This window comes from Leuciscus leuciscus (genome assembly GCF_965113295.1).
Source record: "Leuciscus leuciscus genome assembly, chromosome: 19".
Lineage (NCBI taxonomy): Eukaryota > Metazoa > Chordata > Actinopteri > Cypriniformes > Leuciscidae > Leuciscus > Leuciscus leuciscus.
The window spans coordinates 9,506,947-9,530,439 of NC_138743.1; positions in this window are offsets into that span (position 1 = coordinate 9,506,947).

Consider the following 23,493-nt stretch of genomic DNA (forward strand, 5'->3'; position numbering starts at 1 on the left):
ATATATATATATATATAGTATAGTCTACTGTATGTGTGTGTATTAAGTTTTACACACGCACACATATATACAGTATACATACACATATATATATATATATATATATATATATATATATATATATATACACTGAACAAAATTATAAACGCAACACTTTTGTTTTTGCTCCCATTTTTCATGAGCTGAACTCTGTGTTAGTGAGCACTCCTCCTTTGCCGAGATAATCCATCCACCTCACAGGTGTGGCATATCAAGATGTTGATTAGACCGCATGATTATTGCACAGGTGTGCCTTAGGCTGGCCACAATAAAAGGCCACTCTAAAATGTGCAGTTTTATCAGACAGCACAATGCCACAGATGTCACAAGTTTTGAGGGAGCGTGCAATTGGCATGCTGACTGCAGGAATGTCCACCAGAGCTGTTGCCCATGAATTGAATGTTCATTTATCTACCATAAGCCGTGTAACCACACCAGCCCAGGACCTCCACATCTAGCATCTTCACCTCTAAGATCATCTGAAACCAGCCACCCGGACAGCTGCTGCAACAATCGGTTTGTATAACCAAAGAATTTCTGCACAAACTGTCAGAAACCGTCTCAGGGAAGCTCATCTGCATGCACGTCGTCCTCATCGGGGTCTCGACCTGACTGCAGTTCGTCATCGTAACCGACTTGAGTGGGCAAATGCTCACATTCGATAGCGTCTGGCACTTTGGAGAGGTGTTCTCTTCACAGATGAATCCCGGTTTTCACTGTACAGGGCAGATGGCGGACAGCGTGTATGGCGTCGTGTGGGTGAGCGGTTTGCTGATGTCAGCGTTGTGGATCGAGTGGTCCATGATGGCGGCGGGGTTATGGTATAGGCAGGCGTATGTTATAGACAACGAATACAGGAGCATTTTATTTATGACATTTTGAATGCACAGAGATACTGAGACAAGATCCTGAGGCCCATTGTTGTGCCATTCATCCACGACCATCACCTCATGTTGCAGCATGATAATACACAGCCCCATGTTGCAAGGATCTGTACACAATTCCTGGAAGCTGAAAACATCCAAGTTGGCCAGCATACTCACCGGACATGTCACCCATTGAGCATGTTTGGAATGCTCTGGATCGGCATATTCAACAGCGAGGTCCTGCCAATATCCAGTAACTTTGCACAGCCATTGAAGAGGAGTGGACCAACATTCCACAGGCCACAATCAACAACCTGATCAACTCTATGTGAATGAGATGTGTTGCACTGTGTGAGGCAAATGGTGGTCACACCAGATACTGACTGTTTTTTCGGATCCCCCCGGACCCCCCCCCAATACAGTAAAACTGCACATTTTAGAGTGGCCTTTTGTTGTGGCCAGCCTAAGGCACACCTGTGCAATAATCATGCTGTCTAATCAGCATCTTGACATGCCACACCTGTGAGGTGGATGGATTATCTCGGCAAAGGAGAAGTGCTCACTAACACAGATTTAGACAGATTTGTGAAATAGGCCTTTTGTGTACTATAGAAAAAGTCTTAGATCTTTGAAAAATGGGGGCAAAAACAAAGGTGTTGCGTTTATAATTTTGTTCAGTGTAAATGTGTGTGTGTGTGTGTGTGTGTGTGTGTGTGTGTGTGTGTGTGTGTGTGTGTGTGTGTGTGTGTGTGTGTGTGTGTGTGTGTGTGTGTGTGTGTGTGTGTGTGTGTGTGTGTTTACTTGTACAACTATCTTTGTGAGGACCAGTTTGAGTTTTAGACCATTGGAGTGAGGACAGAGAGTAAAGTGAGGACATTTTGGCCAGTCCTCACTTTCTGAGACCCCTTTAAAGGCCTGTTTGAGGGTTAAGACTTGGTTTTAGGGATAAGGTTATAATTAGGTTAAGGGTAGGTTTAGGGTAAGGGTTCGGGTTAGGCACTTAGATGGGTAAGGTTAGGGTAAGCGGCTAGAGATTGCATTGTGTCAATGAATGTCCTCATAAAGATAGATGTACAAGAATGTGTGTGTGTGTGTGTAAAATGTATCATATACACGTTTAAAGTTCCATAAAGTTCTTATAAAATCTTTGTGCTTGAGGTTTAGACCAAACCCTAACCAGGAATATTATTAATGCATGACTTTCACTGTAAATATCTGCCTTAGATTATTCGGAAAAAAAACATCAACAGATGTTAGACCTCACAGACCTTTTGTCACGGCACACCCATCCGCATGAGTATTAGTAATGCTCCCGAATGCTTCTGCATTGAATCTTCCCACATTTAAAACTCTTCGCCTCTCTTCCAAATGTCAGAGATAATTTATGGAACAGCTGTGATGCTGTTTATTCACTTACGACTCAAGCCTTTAAAACAGCGAGAGAACAACAACACTTGCAGGTACTTAGCGTGGTTTGAGCTACATCAGCAGCCGAAACAGATGCTGGGTAAACGAAGATAAAGCCAGACACAGCTGAGAACGGGGTTTGTAATGGGTGATCAACGGCTGGATTTGCACAAGGTACTGCTCTGAGACCCACAGTCAGCTCAGTAATTGGTGCAGAACAAATACCTTTTGCAAGCGCATCCAGTTAATTGAATGGAAACGGGGAACATATGGTACCTGAAAGTGCTGTACTGTATGAAGTATTGTTTTGATGATGCATGCCACTTCATGCACAATAGTTCGGCTAGCAAAATATTCCCCAGATAAACACCTGTGAGGTTTTGTGTTTTCATGTTGATATTTTTTGACATTTTCAAAACCGTTTTTTCCACTTGTGATGTATCATTCCCATTAAAAACAACCGACTAATGCAGCGCTCTCTGACATAAAATCACTTTAAGAACTTTTTTTTTTTACATTTACGGCTTTCATGAATGTGCTAAAGAGAACTAAGGTGATTATTTTATTAGTATAGCGATTTTCACAATTCATGTTGTTTCAAAGTAGAAAACCATGCATTAATATCTTATGGTTAGTTCACCCAAAATGTTTAATTCTGTCATTAATTACTGTACTCATCCTCATGAAGTTCCAAAAGACTTTCGTTCATCTTCAGAACACAAATGAAGATCTTTTTGATGAAATCTGAGAGATTTCTGTCCCTCCACTGACAGCTACGCAACTACCACTTTGATGCTTTAAAAAGTTCATAAAGAGATCGTAAAACTAATCCATATGAATTGAGCGGTTTATTCTAAATCTGTTCATCATATAAAGCGATCGAGTCACTTCAGAACATTTGATTTCATTTAGATTTTATTTTGTGTTTTGGTGTTGTTTTAATATAGAACTTGGTCTACTTCAATTTCAATAAATACGGGATGTTATTGTTTTGGTGAATGTCTGTTTCTCAGATCATTAAAAAGTGTAGTAGTATAGAAAACAGAGGAGGAAATATGATGACCGTTCACAGCAGCGTACTTCTTAAAGTTCAGTGGTTGAGACCTTCAGATGGACAGATGAAATACAGATGATCTTGAGACAAGGTAAAGCCTGACTGCCAAAGATGTAGTCCATGATTCTCCCTTCTTTAATTGGTGGCAGGATTAAGTCATTTAGCTCTTCGAAAAGGTCAGCGCTCTCTGAAGAGGCAGTGTATGGGAGAGGTGAATGAACCCCTGACCCGCACGAACGAACTCATATCAGACCCTGAGCTGAGAGATATGACCTTTAACTCAGTTACATACGGTGAGAGTGGAAACATGCTGATGCGAAGCCAAAACACTGTCACAACAAACTCCTTAACTTGAGCTGACCTCTGCAAAGTTTGTGTGGAGGATGGAAGTATTGAATTCGTGAATATTCCCTGATGGCAAGGATTTAGCAGTTGATGCTTTATTCTTTAGGATAAAACTGAGAGTGGAAGAGAAAGACTCTGCCTCTGGAGTAATCAGAAAAGATTTACATCAAGTTACCGATCTGAAGTCCGCTAAAGGAAGGCCCGATCGCTCTGGGAGTTTCTCGCTTGAGTTTTACTCCTTATGCGGGAAGTATCTCACCAAAAGAGAGCTGATGCTTGTTTGACATGCAAATATGGTGACGCACACACCTAATGTGGAGATAAAGCCAAGACTCATCTAAAAATAAGGTCACAAAACAAAAAAAATTAACAAGATAACATGCATGCTTAATCAAAAATGTTTAAAGCTGTTCTTTTGATTTTACACACAACAAAAAATCCCTAGCTGAGCAGCGGTTTATTGGTAAATGATAGAGAAAGACCCTGTTTATGGGTAATTTATTTTTAAATCAACCCCTCATGGGACATTTAACAAAAGACATTTGCACTCTTTGTATAATGAAATTTAATTATCATCAAAGCCAAACGAGTGAACAATCATCCACAAGCTAAACACTGTCAGTCATGTTGATGAAAACATTAGGAAGCCCATTCTGATGCAGTTTAGGAATTGTAAAATATCAAATGTTTATCATCCATACGAATTGCAGAACCTAATAATTATACAAAAGCTGTAGTGTATTTTATTTTATTTTTTTTTATTTTTTTTTGTTAACAAGAACTATGTTAATGTGCTAATTAATATTCTAATAAATTGACAGCTTAACACTAAACTAACTTGGAGTAATATCAACAACTATCTTTCAATTGCTTTGTGGTTTATATTTTGATTGAACTTTCAGAACTTGAGAGAACTTATTGTATATTAAATAGTTTTTCACATAAAATAAAAATGGTAAAAGTTGTTTTATTAAATCAAGGATAATCTGTCAGTCAAACATATTACATTTCAGGTGTTTAAAGGCAAAAATATTCTGGCAAAAAGTAGTTTTCACTATGCAAATTTAAACATAATTTGAAGACTTTGTAGTCAATATAGCTTGAAAGGATGCCATTGGGTTTTCAGGGACAACTGTTACTGTTTTTTGCTCATTTCTGTCAGAACATATTTGGAAATTCTGCCAGAAGTAATTAAAAGTGCAACTTAAAAATAATAACTTAAATGAGTAAGATGGATTTAAACTAGAAGTACACAAAGGTATATACATATACACTCACCTAAAGGATTATTAGGAACACCATACTAATACTGTGTTTGACCCCCTTTCGCCTTCAGAACTGCCTTAATTCTACGTGGCATTGATTCAACAAGGTGCTGAAAGCATTCTTTAGAAATGTTGGCCCATATTGATAGGATAGCATCTCGCAGTTGATGGAGATTTGTGGGATGCACATCCAGGGCACGAAGCTCCCGTTCCACCACATCCCAAAGATGCTCTATTGGGTTGAGATCTGGTGACTGTGGGGGCCATTTTAGTACAGTGAACTCATTGTCATGTTCAAGAAACCAATTTTGAAATGATTCGAGCTTTGTGACATGGTGCATTATCCTGCTGGAAGTAGCCATCAGAGGATGGGTACATGGTGGTCATAAAGGGATGGACATGGTCAGAAACAATGCTCAGGTAGGCCGTGGCATTTAAACGATGCCCAATTGGCACTAAGGGGCCTAAAGTGTGCCAAGATAACATCCCCCACACCATTACACCACCACCACCAGCCTGCACAGTGGTAACAAGGCATGATGGATCCATGTTCTCATTCTGTTTACGCCAAATTCTGACTCTACCATCTGAATGTCTCAACAGAAATCGAGACTCATCAGACCAGGCTACATTTTTCCAGTCTTCAACTGTCCAATTTTGGTGAGCTCGTGCAAATTGTGGCCTCTTTTTCCTATTTGTAGTGGAGATGAGTGGTACCCGGTGGGGTCTTCTGGTGTTGTAGCCCATCCGCCTCAAGGTTGTGCGTGTTGTGGCTTCACAAATGCTTTGCTGCATACCTCGGTTGTAACGAGTGGTTATTTCAGTCAAAGTTGCTCTTCTATCAGCTTGAATCAGTCGGCCCATTCTCATCTGACCTCTAGCATCAACAAGGCATTTTCGCCCACAGGACTGCCGCATACTGGATGTTTTTCCCTTTTCACACCATTCTTTGTAAACCCTAGAAATGGTTGTGCGTGAAAATCCCAGTAACTGAGCAGACTGTGAAATACTCAGACCGGCCCGTCTGGCACCAACAACCATGCCACGCTCAAAATTGCTTAAATCACCTTTCTTTCCCATTCTGACATTCAGTTTGGAGTTCAGGAGATTGTCTTGATCAGGACCACACCCCTAAATGCATTGAAGCAACTGCCATGTGATTGGTTGATTAGATAATTGCATTAATGAGAAATTGAACAGGTGTTTATATATATATATATCCTAAAATAATTGCCTAAGTAATTTTTCAATTATTGGTTCAGTTTTTGGTGTTTTCTGAGAAACTGAAAAATTTACTTGGGCAATTATTTTACGAAAGTGATGATATATTCTATAAAATCTATAATATGAATAATTAAATGTACATATATCAACACCAAACATATTTTAACATTAAGAAAGATTGAGGATATTATCAGAATTTTTGTCAGAATTCTACATTCTTAACATTTCCACGTGGTTTAACAATGACGTCAGATATCAAAGTAAGCAGTTATTGCTTGAAAGGAGATAGACTGTCATGTTTACATCATAAAATAAGAGAGGGTTGTTCATAATTATACTATCTTTCAACAAGGAACTTTTCCAGCAACTTCCTGCCAATGTTCCTGTCTGTATTTAACTTGAAGTTTGTTTCACCCTGAGCAAGCTGCAAAGAGCAGTTTCATCTGTCACAGGAACCTGCAAGTCACTTATTCCCTCTGACACCCTGACAGGAGGAACACTATAATGACAGTCTAGACACTGCGGAAGAGTACAGGGTCTTTGTGGGAAGGCAGACCCTCCAGAGGGAATGAAAAAGCGACTGGAGCTACAAACAAGCCCAAGAAGGGATCACACATTTCCAGCCTATATTTTGAGAATTGATAACTGTGTTTCCACAAAAAGAATAACCCAGTATCAGTATCTGAGCAGTGGAGAATGCATTGTCGAAATGCAGTTCGCATTTTTCTTTTTTGCTCGCCATGATAATTATTGCCAAAACTGCTTATCAGAACATGCAGAGATTATTGCTATATACTGAAAAAAACACTCTTTCCTTCTTGAAATTTTCTTATCATTAAAAGCACAACATGCATGGTCAGGAGGATGCTTTTAGTATTTTTTGCTTTTTTGAAGGGACAACGTTTTTCTCAGAACATGTACAGACCCAAGGCCCTTGTTAAAGGCACTCCAAGACAAAATCAGTATGTAACACATTTAGGGCCCTATCATGCACCCGGCGCAATACAGTGCCAGGCATGACGCAAGTGTTTTTTTGCTAGTTTCAGCCTGACGCCGTAATCATTTTCACTCCCTGTGCCATTTTGTTTAAATAGCAAATGCATTTGCGCCCATCTGTTCGCCCATGGGCGTGCTGGTCTGAAAACGAGGTGTGTTCAACCGCATTGTTGTCGAGTTGCGATTTTGAGGCAACTGAGGCAGTATTGTTTTTTTTAATAGCAGCGAATCCGCCATGGCGTGAACGCAACTGGCTTTTAAAGGGAATGGGAGATGAGACTCTGATTGTTTTTTTTCACATTACACCCAAAACACATCCATTACATCCATCCATCCGGCCATTTTTCCCGTCGTTAAACTAGCAAAATTGATTTCGGACATGCCCTAAGTGCACTTGTGCCGTGCGCTTTAGACCATGAGCTTAGATCGTTAAAATAGGACCCTCAGGCTAACTTTTTCCTGCCATGTTTTCACTGTTATACGGTAGGGGGCGCTATTACACATCTTCTGAAAGAGTATAGTATCTCTGGATTCAAAAACAAGCAAAGAAGAAGCAGAAACAAGCTATGGAAGCATCGCTTACGCACATAAAAGCTAACGTGATCATCAAACATTCAACAGCATAAAGTCAAAACTTCCCGGGCTTAAGATACCGAATGTAATGCACATTTAAATACATTAATATGGCACTAAAAGCATGTAGAGCATAGGCAAGGACTTAAATGCAATGCATATGGAATAGGGGATCCTTGTCTTTCTTTCCACCATGATAAAGGCTGGAGACCCTGACTTGCATCATGGGCTTTTCTTCTATCATAATGCTATCGCATTCACTGGATTGTGAAAGGATGGAGCTCATTGGCCAGTGAGGATTGGCCAGATCTCCGAGCAACTCTACAGTCTCTGAGCACAGAGCCTTGTAATTGTCCTGACAGACAAAACGCTGTCACAATCAATTCCATTATCAGTCAGCAAGAACGCACTGTAGAGCATTCACGCTCCATCCAGTGGAAGAGAGGCCATCTTCATTAACACAAAAAAGCACACGCATTCGCTAGGTGAGACACGTTTACGCAGTAAACTGAGCAGCAGCGTGCCTGCGGGGGTCGACGCTAGAGGTTGTTAAAGCCTCCGAGCATGTCTCAACTCACAGTGCTGGCAAAAGTCAGTGCACATAGTGGGCCTCTTTAGATCATAATACAAAAAAGCTGCAGGGCATTTCTCGAAGCCGGCCTGAATCTGCTTCAGATAATGATCTCAGGCCTCAACAAGAGTAGGAGATTCAACCAACGTGATGCAACCACTGAAATCACATCCTTTGTTTTGAGGACATAGTGTCATTGGCGCTGGGGAGTTACTGCTTTTTGCTCATTTGTTTTCAGAAAATGTTTAGCATAAACCTCACATGTAAGCATTTATTTCCCATGTCAAAATTTAAACCTTAAGAAATATCAATAACTTTACAGTCTAGATACATTTAAACTAAAAGTACACAAAGGTTGACCATGCTGTTTAACTCTATAAGTGTATAACGTAATGCAAGTTTAATCATATAATCCTACAGTTCAAACTACAATCCGGCCTCTAGCTCATAAATGCCAGAGGAGAACTGGCCCCCGACTGAGCCTGGGTTCTCCCAAGGTTTTTTTTTTTTTTCTCCATTAGGTCACCTGATGGAGTTTTAGGACACCATTAGGTCACTTGATGAAGTTTTTCGGTTCCTTGCCACTGTTGCCTTTGGCTTGCTCAGTTGGGGATATTTTGGGGATATTTAATTTTATTTTATCAATCAATAAATTCCTCTTGAAACAAACTTTGTTGTATTATTTTAATTTAATACTGTGAAGCTGCTTTGATACAATCTGTATTGTGAAAAGCGCTATACAAATAAACTTGACTTGACTTGACTTAATACCCATGTCAATAAGCATTAGGTTATTGCTCTAATATTATATTAATAAATAATTAAAATATTTTCAGGTTTTGTATCTTTTACTTGTGAGCCATTTTAAGCTGTGGAGCTTAAAGATTTACACTGGAATGTGACATTTAGACGAATTTAGCAAGAACTAGTATGGGTAGCTAGGATTAACATTCCAGCGACATGCAGAGTGCAAATTAAACAAAATAATGTAATAATCCCAAAGACAGACGTCCCCTGAGTGAAAAATAAGCCTGGAATAACGGACAAGCCTGTTCTAAAAATGGCTGCAGTCGTCTTTGTGTGCCTTACGACCTTATTTAAATTCTCCACAGCTTCCTTTCTGGAAAGAATGTCATGCACACACTAATTCATGCGTAAATCTGTGAGAAAATTACACAGATGTTTTTTGTTGCTACAAACACATGCTCCGCCATCTGCGGTTGTGTCTGCTTAAAGTATTACAGTGTAATCATGAATGAAATATCATCACAGTTCATATGGTGATTTCAAAATAAGCCTCTTTAGATCAAGTTTGATCTGGAAGCAGGTTCACGCCAAGTTACACTTGCACCAACTTTTGTGGTGCATATGCTTTCAGTTTACTGAACAAACTAATTCACATAAAGGCTATGATGACTGTACATTATCCCGCCTCATTACCAAATAAATAAAGATAAAAAATATACATACTGTTGAATACAACTACAAGCCTAACAACGGTGCAAAAAATATTACACTATTCTGAAAACTTCTTCTATAGACTCAAAATTGCAAAACAATCACTAATGGAATCATTCACGGATGTAAATCATGTAATTCCTTATGATTCCCATATACTCATATGTCATATTGAGCATTACTAGCTGATGTGTCTGCATTTGCATTCACAGTATGACGGAGGAGTGAATGCAATTTCTTGGCTGGATTATGACTGACAGACAGGAATGAGTGGCACACATCTTATCTTCATTTCACTGGCGAGGAAGAGCTGCTGACACACTGGATTTTGCAAATGAGCCACTGATACATTCCTAATCTTTTTTTTTTTTTTTTTGCTTAATTCGAGTCGGGCTCGGCCGGGTGCAGCAGATAATGGCAAATTGCAGACATTCTTAATAGACTTACAGAGTTTTGATTTCAGGGAATTCTTTAACGCAGTCTTTCGCATCGGCCTCCAAAGAGAATCACGTGTGAGGAAGGTTAAAAAACAATGCATCTAGATGCTCATGGCACAATCTAAAACCATCACAAACACCCCGAATAATTGAATTACAATTAAACATGCTAATCATTGTGATTATGCTAATTTCAACATCTAAATGAGGGCTGTCATTGTAATTATGTCCATTTTGTGAGGCATTTTATGAGTCTGTTTCCTTGGGACGGTTGCACATGGTTGCATGCAAAGATAATCAATCTAATCTAATCACAAGAATGATATATGTTGGGAGCAGCTGGGAAGATTTTATATAAGCCACTGAATTTAAATGCAAATGGGACAAATCTGTACAAAACAAAAAGGTGTATGAGTCAGATAATAAGGCAGTTTATTTCCTACTGGAACTGTGCACTGTGCTGGGCGAGAAATGAAACTATTGTTCCCTTTGTCATCGCCATCATTTCACAGGCTTCAAATTAAATCCTCCTCCCTGTTTTTCCTCTGCTGTTTAAAAGAGAATAAATGGAGGAAAGTTTCTCAGAAAAAAATAGATGTATTCTTAATTATCCATCCTTGGAGCACACATGAAAATAGTTTTTTTTTTCTTCTTAAAGGGGCCATTTTCTACACTTCTGCAGCATATTCTAGCAATCAGCCACTGTACTAATATATGCACCTTAATATGTAACTTCGTCAATTTCTTCGTATTGTTACAATCTCGGAAGTATATGTAAAAGAACAATGTTTAACTCGTTCTCTTATTCTCCGCCGGATAGTGCACTTTTGTGAGCTCCAGGGCTTTTGTGAAAACTAGAGATTAAACTTCCGCATTTTTGTATGCCAGCCTATGAGTCGGATCAACAGAGGGTTATTAACAGAACAGTTATTGTAAGGGTAGGTTTATCACTGAAAATTGTATCGTACTATACAGTGTGTCAACTCTTTAAACAACATTATGGCAGCTTTCTTATCTGTATGCGACAGCGTTTTGCTTCAGGGGTTGGGCGGAGCTGACAGAACGTTCGTTTCTTTCAGTTTTTCCCCTCCTTTGGTCTAAAACACTGTGTTAGTGGTCATACATTTGGAAATGTTTACTACAAACACAGAGGTTTTTCAGATTTTTCCGTCGCAGTGTTCTCTCCATATTTTCATATGTTCTCTCGATTATTTTCAGCCTTTAGCCACTGCCTAACCCTAGTGAAAAAAACCTATGCAAAAATGTATTTAAAATACATTTATTTCATACTAAGTGTACAACAAATTCATTAACATATATTTTACATGTTGCTTGAGACTTACTTATATAAAGATTATAATTAAACTTTATTTGGAGTTCTTAATATTAAGCCTAACGTGTTTATTAGTAAGGATAGTATGATCACTGAATAATTTAAATGAAAGATATTTAAATTGTGCCTAAAGTATACTTGCAATAGTTCCAATTTAGCACAATCAAATATACTTATATCTTTAGTTGATTATTATTATTTTATATTTTAAACATGAGGGAAGAACAAAACACTAAACTTGGTAAAGGTATTTATCTGACAAAATTATTTGGTCAAAAAAGGCAAACTACAGCTACTGGTTTTATTTTACTATACAATAAATGTCTGCATAATTTGTCATGTTTCATTGCGTTATCACAAATAAAACAATTGACTCCAAGCACAACTACACAATATGCTTTAACAAACTTTGAATAATATTTGAATAAATTATGAAGGTGTCAGTTTTCCTTTTTAGCCACTACTGTACATGTCAAGACAGTAGAACAGCTTGTCTTTTTTTTTTTTTTATTGGATTCATATGTTTAAATTAATAAAAAAATGTTAAGCTTTTCGCATAAGCTCCACTTATGTTTTATATTGTGCCATAAAAGTTTTCATGACACATGCTTTTAAGAAAAAAAATGCATATGAAATGGACAACAGCTATTATAACTGGTAATGTTTTTTTTTTATGCACATATTTTTGTGAGGTTTGTTTAAAACAAGAATACAAGTACAATTTGCCAATGGGATAAAACAATTCAAGATCTAGTAAAAACTAAATTTGTTTCCCAAATAAATTCATTTTGTTTGAGGATAATTAGATACAGTATTTTTACTGTAAAGTCAGAAATACAGAATAATAATATTTTTATTAAATTTTTTACTGCAGGTTAATGCTGACAAAAAAGGGACTAGATACTTAGATCCAGATGCAGTTTCTCATTGGTATATTCAAGTACGCCTCATCCTCTATCAGGTCAGATCAAGAAGATCAAATACTGCATGCAAGATTAATGAACTGGTATACAGAGAAAATATTGAGTGACAGCCGTGGATGCTCTTGCAAAGATCACACACGGGTCACTTGAGGTCAGCTCGTTTGTTTGTATCAGGGGAAGTGTTCTGAATATGGCACTCTCACCATGAAAAGAGCATCATCCCAAATGAAATTTCATTTCCGTCACACACATTCTTCCTGCGTCAGTCACCTCCAGAGTCATTCATACTGTGCCGGTGCTTTGTATCAGAAGGTAAGCCATTTCAGGAGGAGATGAGGTGAAGAGAGAGTTTGATGGGGAAGCATTGCTTTCGGAGCGATGATACAATATCGGAAAAGTCCTCAGTTCTCTGCCAAATAAAGGACACAGATTAGGGAAGAACAGTCAAAGGTGGATCTAAAACCATTTCCTGAAGTATTGCCATACCGAGAGCTCCTGTGAAAGAGGGTTTTGGCCTATAGTTAATAACATTGGAGGCCAAAGAATTACACCTAAAAGTTATTTAGAGTCATGTCAAGTCCTGCCATCTTCAGTGGCAGTATAAGGTCTGTTGTGGTTTTGACACAAAATTGCATTATTTCTCCATTTTAACTATTTATTAAACATATTAACATGTTGTTCCAAACCTGCACTGAAACAAAAAGGTGCAAAAACAATAAACACTGAGAAATTGCTAGAAAATTTCACAATAAATTACAAAGCAGCAGCAAGTAACACAATTTTTAAATAGAAAGACAAGTATTTTCTTGTAATATGTACTCCAAGCTTTGTTTAATGTACAACTTGAATAGATTAAAAACAGTAAGCTTGTAATAATGTTTTTAATTCCAGTGCTGGTGGATTTCCGCGGGAAATTCGAGCATGTCTTTGCGTCGGTACGTCACATCTGTCCACATAAAGAAGGAGTCTCGGCTAGTCGGCTATATTGCGTGTGAGGATGTTGGAGGTGGAGATTTATAGCCTTTTCTCACAGCACTTGATATAATTAAACTTATCAATTTGATGGCGGATCCAGAAAGGATCAAACGACAATCACCAGTGACAACTGGAGATTCACCTGTTGCAAAATGCAAAAGACTTCGGACTTCGGAGTGGCTACAGAAAAAAAGAGACTTCAACCGGGCCCATGCGAAAACAAGGATAAATATCGGAAGGGCATTAAATGTAGTCCTGCAATGCTGATGTTGTTAACATTAACAATTTGAGAACAAAGTATAATTTGCACGGTTTTGACGTGATATGATAAGCGATCGTTAGATTTAATCAGCGCAATTTACTGCAATGCTTTTTTTCCCCTTAGTTGGTCAGAACAAAAGTGGATGTTACTTGTTCAGATTACATTTTCCGGTGAAACTTCTTATGTTGGTCATACTTCCAAAAAGTATAATCTGTGATTTGAATGACAGTATCCACAACAACACGATGACTGACAGCCACACATTCTCCTCAAAACATTGTGTTCATCCGCGCTGTGCCGTGCCGAGGCACAACCCATGTAAAGTTGATAATTCCGTGAATAACTGAAATTGCAGATTTCGAACAGAGATGGCGACAAAGAGGAAAATCTACGGACTGCAGCTTGAACATTTGTGTTTATTTTGTTTTTATTTTGTTTGTTTGTTTTATAGTGAGAGTTAATGGTGTCATAGGCCATAATGGGGTTTGGGTCTCCACTGATACACTCATACATATACATATATATACATATACATATACATATACATATATATATATATATATATATTATAATAAATTAATTAATAAAATAAACATCTTCAAAATATCTGTGATACCGCAGGAGAAAGAAAGTTATACAGGTTTGGGACAACATGAGGGTGAGTAAATTGTTTATTTTTGGGTGGACTATGCCTTTATCAACTGCTTTATTTACATAGTCATCAAAGTTAAATGTTTTTATAGTCATATTTTAATATGGTGGCTTTTGTTGCCCTCAGCTCTCCTGCACTGAATTAATGGCACAGTACTCAAACCCCAAATAAAAGCATGAAATTTCAGTTAAAGAATATAAGGGCTTTTACGCTCCCTTCGGCCAGAAACGAGCCGGATTGCATCGCATGGTCCTCTTATGAGGACGTTCTATGCTGAAGCCATTTAAGTGTGACGGAATTTAAAAGGAAACTCTGCTGTGACCGGTCTTCCATTAGGGCACTTTCGGATTTCCAATAAAGGCTTCTAAATGTTTCAGTATTGGCTGATTCTGGGACGTAATCACTGATTTTAATTAAAAGCTGTGAATGTGCATCGACGTGCGAACACATTGAGCCTGCTGAAAAGCTATTTAAAAATCCTAATGGAATTCATCATTTTCTTCATTTGCAAACGGCTCCAACAAGGGATGAGCAGCTTCGCGTGAACACTTCATCATTCTGTGTGATTGTTTGACAACAGGCCTCTGCCTTCTGTTAGCTGAATCACCAGCGGTCTGCACTGAATACAGATGCCTGCCGATGATTCTATGCTTTGGAATAATTACGAACAGCATGACCAGTTATAAAATATTCACCGTCACTGAATTTGGTTGCATTGTGAGTATTTTCAGCGGGTTTCTGTATGTGGTTGCGTTGTGAGTATTTGCAGCACATTTCTGTATTTGGTTGCGTTGTGAGTATTTGCAGCGGGTTTCTGTATTTGGTTGCGTTGTGAGTATTTTCAGCGGGTTTCTGTATTTGGTTGCGTTGTGAGTATTTGCAGCGGGTTTCTGTATTTGGTTGCGTTATGAGTATTTGCAGCACATTTCTGTATTTGGTTGCGTTGTGAGTATTTGCAGCACATTTCTGTATTTGGTTGCATTGTGAGTATTTTCAGCGGGTTTCTGTATTTGGTTGCATTGTGAGTATTTTCAGCGGGTTTCTGTATTTGGTTGCGTTGTGAGTATTTGCAGCAGGTTTCTGTATTTGGTTGCGTTGTGAGTATTTTCAGCGGGTTTCTGTATTTGGTTGCGTTGTGATTATTTGCAGCGGGTTTTTGTATTTGGTTGCGTTGTGAGTATTTGCAGCGGGTTTCTGTATTTGGTTGCGTTGTGAGTATTTGCAGCACATTTCTGTATTTGGTTGCGTTGTGAGTATTTGCAGCGGGTTTCTGTATTTGGTTGCGTTGTGAGTATTTGCAGCACATTTCTGTATTTGGCTGCGTTGTGAGTATTTGCAGCGGGTTTCTGTATTTGGTTGCATTGTGAGTATTTTCAGCGGGTTTCTGTATTTGGTCGCGTTGTGAGTATTTGCAGCGGGTTTCTGTATTTGGTTGCGTTGTGAGTATTTGCAGCGGGTTTCTGTATTTGGTCGCATTGTGAGTATTTGCAGCAGGTTTCTGTATTTGGTTGCGTTGTATTTGCAGCGGGTTTCTGTATGTGGTTGCATTGTGAGTATTTGCAGCGGGTTTCTGTATTTGGTTGCGTTGTGAGTATTTGCAGCACATTTCTGTATTTGGTTGCGTTGTGAGTATTTGCAGCAGGTTTCTGTATTTGGTTGCGTAGTATTTGCAGCGGGTTTTTGTATTTGGTTGCGTTGTGAGTATTTGCAGCGGGTTTCTGTATTTGGTTGCGTTGTGAGTATTTGCAGCACATTTCTGTATTTGGTTGCGTTGTGAGTATTTGCAGCACATTTCTGTATTTGGTTGCGTTGTGAGTATTTGCAGCGGGTTTCTGTATTTGGTCGCATTGTGAGTATTTGCAGCAGGTTTCTGTATTTAGTTGCGTTGTATTTGCAGCGGGTTTCTGTGTGTGGTTGCGTTGTGAGTATTTGCAGCGGGTTTCTGTATTTGGTTGCGTTGTGAGTATTTGCAGCACATTTCTGTATTTGGCTGCGTTGTGAGTATTTGCAGCGGGTTTCTGTATTTGGTTGCATTGTGAGTATTTTCAGCGGGTTTCTGTATTTGGTTGCGTTGTGAGTATTTGCAGCGGGTTTCTGTATTTGGTTGCGTTGTGAGTATTTGCAGCGGGTTTCTGTATTTGGTTGCGTTGTGAGTATTTTCAGCGGGTTTCTGTATTTGGTCACATTGTGAGTATTTGCAGAAGGTTTCTGTATTTGGTTGCGTTGTGAGTATTTGCAGCGGGTTTCTGTATTTGGTTGCGTTGTGAGTATTTGCAGCACATTTCTGTATTTGGCTGCGTTGTGAGTATTTTCAGCGGGTTTCTGTATTTGGTTGCATTGTGAGTATTTTCAGCGGGTTTCTGTATTTGGTTGCGTTGTGAGTATTTGCAGCGGGTTTCTGTATTTGGTTGCGTTGTGAGTATTTGCAGCGGGTTTCTGTATCTGGTCGCATTGTGAGTATTTGCAGCAGGTTTCTGTATTTGGTCGCATTGTGAGTATTTTCAGCGGGTTTCTGTGTTTGGTTGCGTTGTGAGTATTTGCAGCGGGTTTCTGTATTTGGTGACGTTGTGAGTATTTGCAGCAGGTTTCTGTATTTGGTTGCGTTGTGAGTATTTGCAGCGGGTTTCTGTATTTGGTTGCGTTGTGAGTATTTGCAGCAGGTTTCTGTATTTGGTATCTGTATTTTTTACATTCAATATGTTTATCCTCTGTCTTCCTGAATCCATCACGAATTCCCCCTGGTACAACTAATTATGTACTCAAAAACACATCAATAACCCTGACAGGTGACCTTCTTCCATTTGATATCCGAAAGGGAAAATAAATCAAATCCAAATTACAGTGCGATTGCGCTCTCGGGGGACAGCTGGCCCCGTGCTGCGTTTATAGTGATGCAGTCATTGTCCATGTGAGAGGATGATAAAAGCATCAGGGCCAGAGTCCATAACATATGAAAGCACGCTGTGTACTTCGCCCGCATTTATAGAAACACATTCAACAGGCCAAACCTCCTACATTTTCCTGTGTGACATTGCAAATCCACAAAATGATGTACTTATAACACAAATTTAAGCCACGCTCAGCAGTTTTATTGCTGGAGGTCGCAGGACGCTGGGCTGTAGGCGTTCATGTGCGCTAGATGTGCAACTGGCCAATGCTTTTGAAAACCTCATAAATGAGATGTATTGCCAGTGAAAATAAGATGTCATCATGTCAGCTAATTTTCACGCAGCTAAAACGAATACCGTACTCTGCAGGGGGAAGCATTTGTGTATACATTGCAGCAGAGCACAATACATCACATCATAAACAAGATAATTATCAATGCATGAGTCAAACTCACGCAGATTGTTGACAATTTCTGGCTGGCATGTTCATTTTTTTTATTATACTGTATGCCTTGTGAGAAGAGACAAATCATATAGAACAGTGACATCACTCACAGTAACATGAACTCCTCCATCTGGCTGATGCTCGATTGCAGTATCTCACAGGATAAGTACGGATCACATCAGCTCCAGCGTCTTCATTCCTATTGGTCGCCCACATCACTGACACTTTATAAAAGACCAACAAAAAAAAAGTTGTACTTTTAATTATTTTTTAACTTATTTGCCAGTTAAACATTTTCCATCTAATATTTATATTATATTTTATTTAACAATAACAACACTGGTAGCAATTTCCATTGCAAAAATTAAGTTAAGGAATCTTTTCTGTATTTATAATATTACAATATTAACAAAAAATATTCATCTTCAGTTCCAAATTAAGAGCTAAACTTATCAGAATCTTAAAAGTTGATAGGAGAATAGCAATATACTAATTCAAAAAAGGAATTAAGGAAAGACAAGCATTACTGCACACTCTCGTGCTTATTTACAAATCATCAAATATGTTTTGCACATTTTTATAGACAGTAGAGAGGAGGCAGAAAGTTACTAGCAGATGAACATTCCACTCAGGTCAGATTCAAACTTAATGCTCCCGAAAGAGCACCAAAGCTCAACATATCTGCATACTAAGCTCTAATATCATTGGTTTTCCTTTTGGGTGACACCACAAAATCTAATTTCCTATAACCTGTGGAACCTGTGACTGGTTGTCCATCCATCCTTGTTGTGGAACAATATGTACTATTTTTTTCCTAGTTTGTGAGATCCTCTTGAAGAGACTGACTCGGTTACTTGAAATTCAGTAGAAGTTTTAAACCCTGCACCTTTTGTGCTTTGAGGTCAGATTCTTCCCGCTGTGCTACCACCATCTGTGCACTCGATTTGAAGACAGGCATATACTACAAAAAAACGATATATTTCTAAATCTATTGCTTCTGACTTCTTCTCTAAAACCCATTTCCCAAGTGTGTCAGGTATTCATAATGAAAAGGAAGCTTGATGTTGAATTTCAAAATCCTAGACATGCAAGATGAAGCTGTAGAACATATTAGCTAGGATACAGCTTGGATTGCGAAGAGTATTGCGGTTTAAAGTCAGGGCTGCTGTGAATCCTGATAACCGACTGGGTTCGGCTCACACTAACATTACAGATGTTGGACAGATCTGCTAGTCAGGCTAAACAAAAATGCACTTTGTACTTTTAATGATATTAAAGAGGAACTATTGTGTCGTGAAGTCTTGATTTTGTTTTTTGGGGCTACTGGAACAGGTTTTAATGCTTGAATATTCACATATTTGACATTGTTTCAGCAACTCTGTTCCCAGTCTGTCAGTAATGTTCTGGGGTGCGTTTCTCATACAACAACGTAACTCAATGATAACTACCATAGTACAATGCATCGTTAAAAAAATCTCTTTAGACATTGTTCACCATAATTAGGGTTTCTTTCACTCCAGCCTGCCACTTTTTCTTTTCTTTCTCCAGTGATCTTTCATCTAGTGCATGGCCTTGGGTGACAAAACTTGCAGAGAGATTAATTAGTTTGAATGAATCAGTGGGCAAAGGGGTTCAGAGATTTCACCGCATACAAAATACATTCAGCTGTTCAGTATCTGCTTTCAAAGCAAGAGCGGTCAGGAAAAAGCAAGAGCTTCAAAGCTTATATAAATGTATACACTCCTTTGTTTGCACCACTTGCAGTCAAATATTATTTCATTTTCTTGGCAAAAAAAAGAAAAGAAAAAAAGATTTCCACTCACAGTTCATGATAATGTTGTCCATTTAACAATATCCATTTTGTTTGTGGATCAATCTTGAATGTTCATCAGTTCCCATTCTCTTACTGAAAGATCTGGAAATGTATAATTCTTGCACGGCCAAAAAAAGTTTTAATTGGTCATTTTAACAAGTATCTAAAAGTCCTTGAAACAAGATTAATTTACTTGAGAAGCCACACTGCATAAGCTATTAAGACTAGATGTTGTAAGAAGCTATGGAATGGTTGCTTCATAACAGTGCATTGCAAATGCATACGTTTTCGCATTCATAAATAAGTTCACAGACTGCATTCATAAATAAGTATTTTTCAACACTCCCGACTGAGTTCAATGCTAACAGTTGCTTTTAATCTTCATACTAAAAAATCCACAAGCATTTAAGCAAGTAAATAAATAGGCTACATAATAAAAATAATTAAAATCCACAAAAATGTTTTTGCTAATATCATAACAGAATGCATGGTCGACCCGTGACGAACACCTGTCAACGAGGAATCAAAGTGAAATGAACATGACTGCACGAGAGCAGCATTTTACTTTTCTTGATCTAGATAATAATAACAGATCTAAACTAAAGATTACATTTTCTAGGCCTCTGCTCTAGTTTTGCCTTATTTATATCTTTTAGAGTGAACCAAATACAGTATTTTTGCTAAATGAACTTTTTGCTGTATTAATAAACATAACCCAATGCAAATGCATTCCTAATGAGCTGTTCATCTCAGTGGACGAATCCATAGCATCTTATATCATCTATTATGCAAGAAAAAAAAAATGATGGGGAAAACAAACTCAAATCACAAACACTAAAGCAATGAATAGTATATAATCATACATTACACATCCACCGAATCCATGTGACAACTGTTGAATGCGAGTCAAAAAAAGATTTGAGAAATGCATATATATTTGACCTGGAATCATGTCTCCACCGCTGTCATCACATTCAATTCACGTATGCCTTTTAAACATATACATTCTTAATGGTTTCCATAGGCAACAGTCTCCAGTAGGCCTGGAGAAGAGATGTCTATTTAGACTATAAGTGTGAAGCTGTAAATATACTTGATGCATGTAAATAGCTTTAAATCGTGAGCATATATTAGATGGACTGCGTAGGAACGAGTGTTTGTAAGAACATTATCTCAAGCGACATCAGCGAGACTCACAAAGATAACACTGACAGATCTCACAACATTAAAAAGTATAGAACATCAATGCTTTGCTAAAGTGTTCAGTGGTGAAAATACACGTTTTATCAGCTGTTTATACAGTACTGTATCAAGTTAGTATTTTCACCAAAAGTTTTAAGCCAGTTATTTATATCCTTTGCTGTAGTGTGTCAGTGGGAAATACCAGTTCATTTTTCAAAACATTCATTTTTGCTATTAATTGTAATAATCAATAAACAATAGATGTTTGTATGCATAAGGAGTCTGACAACAGCTGATGCTCCACATGGAGATCTGATCTCACCATCAGCGAGTCTGTCTGTGCTTACATGAAGAAACTGAGACAGACTAAATCCAGAAGAACTGCGGCAACGTCTCCAATACGCCTGAAGAAACATACCTGCAAAGCTACAGTATTGTAAAATGTTTTAGGCACTTGTGTAAAAATGCTGTAAAATGAGGATTCTTACAAAAATAATGTCATAAATAGATTTTCTTTATCAATTAACTTTTATTAACTAAATCAAAGCATTATTTGGTGTGACCACCCTTGGTGTTCAAAACAGCTTTACACAAAACGCATAGTTTTCAGGTAGATTATTACAATTAATGGCAAAAGGAATGCTTGTAAATGTAAACTGATTTTTCCTACTGACACACTACCACTTTATTTGGTGAAAATACTAAAGCGCCTAAGACAAAACCAACATTTAAATCTTAATATTTTGATTTGAATGAATTAATATTATATAGGCTAGTTCTGGCATGCAACTCAAGATGGTGCAGGCTGATAGGTCCTTAACTCATTTGGTAGCGATCACATGATTATCTACATAGCGCATCTGATTGGTTGCTGTTGCATCAGCGGTCAATGAGCTGCGGCTCCACATTCAAATACTGGTTGCTGTTAGAAGTCTGCTGTGCGCTTTTAGAAACCCTCCACCTCCCCAGCTCCACCTGTATAGATGTGCAACAGGGGTTAAACTAAAACTAATCCTAATCCTAGACCAGCAGTAGGCAGCTTCAACATGCAGTCGAAGCAAATAATTTGAGTGTTTTTTTTTTGTTGGTCAAATACATTTTTCCCTCATATTTGACAAGTCATTATGGGTGAGTACAGTACGTCACTGCCCCCTAATGCCTGCCCCTGGCACATGACCCTGGCATCAGCTCAGCTGTCACAAACCAAGCAAGAAATAGTTTCCTGGAGACGTAATTAGAAGTGCAAAGTTGTGAACGTCTATCTTCCCCAATGCTCTGCCCTACATTTAGCACGAGGAGTGAAACTCCTGAGGGTTTTGTAAAGTGAGAGTCGTGTCAGTACTCTGAGCTGGCAGACTGATGGTGTCGAGATGGAGTGAGTTACACCCTTAATGAGGATGAGAGATCAGGGAAAGGAACCTGAACACCTTTTGGCACCGCTGCATCTGTTGTAATCATCTCTCTGTCTCTCCCCAATCGCATATGACAATTACGTCCCGCGTTTAAACCAGACTCACTTGTCACCAGGTGTGTGTTTGAAACCTAGGAAGACAAGCAAAAAATAAATAAATAAATAAATAAATAAATAAAACTAAAGGAGAAGGTATATGTGCATGAGATGACTCCGAAATGTAACTACCAAAAAAACAAAACAAAAACAAGGATGTAATATAAAGACACTATTATCAGAGGAAATGAAAGACTCCAGGGATTGTTGCATGGGGCGGCAATTGTTTCACAGCTGGTGCCTGCGTTAGAACAATAATCCAGCTCATATTCTAGTGTGATTCAGAACAACAGGATCTCTCCAGAATCCCCCAAACGGCCTTACAAAAACCTACTAAATCTGCCTTTTTATCATCTTTTTTTTTTTTTTTGGGTGGAACAAACAAGACACTTTGTATGCGGTTTGATATAGCATCTCCACAATCCGATATACTATCTATCCATCTGTCTGTCTGTCTGTCTGTCTGTCTATCTGTCTGTCTGTCTGTCTGTCTGTCTGTCTGTCTATCTATCTATCTATCTATCTATCTATCTATCTATCTATCTATCTATCTATCTATCTATCTATCTATCTATCTATCTATCTATCTATCTATCTATCTTCTTAGAAAAAAAGACATTAAATGGAGATTTTCAAGGAATTATTCATTGATCTTTAAGAAATAGTTCATTATTTGTATCACTTACTTGCCCTCGTGTCATTCCAAACCTGTATGACTGCTTTCTTCTGTGGAAAACAAAACATTAAAATTTCATTAAAATCCAGTTGGGTGAACTCCGTATGATACGCCAATGGTTTTTACTGACTTTTTGGGGTAAATTATAAGTTAATTAGTTTTTATTCCTGACAAACAGACCTTAGTAGTGTAATCTCACAATCTTCTCACGTCTCTTTTAGAGTTTCAGAGATCTCAACATCTCAAAATGTGATAATATTGTCCAAGTGCCCAAAGTCTGCCATAAAAAAACACAATTTCAATATAAACAATTTTCACAAAAATATTTCATGAAATTCTTCTGAACAATGCTATTCACATTCATTTTAAAGCTCTATACTCTTGGTTTTTTCTATATTATAATATAAATTAAAATATTCTAATTTGAAAGCCAATTACCGCCACATAAGAAAAAAATATATCATATTCTGGTCATAGAGTATATATGTATGCATGACAAAAAGTCACAATTATGACATGCTAAGTCAAAATTAAGAAATGAAAAATCTAAATTATGATTTAAAAAGTCAAAATTATGACTTAAGAACTCGCAAATAATTACA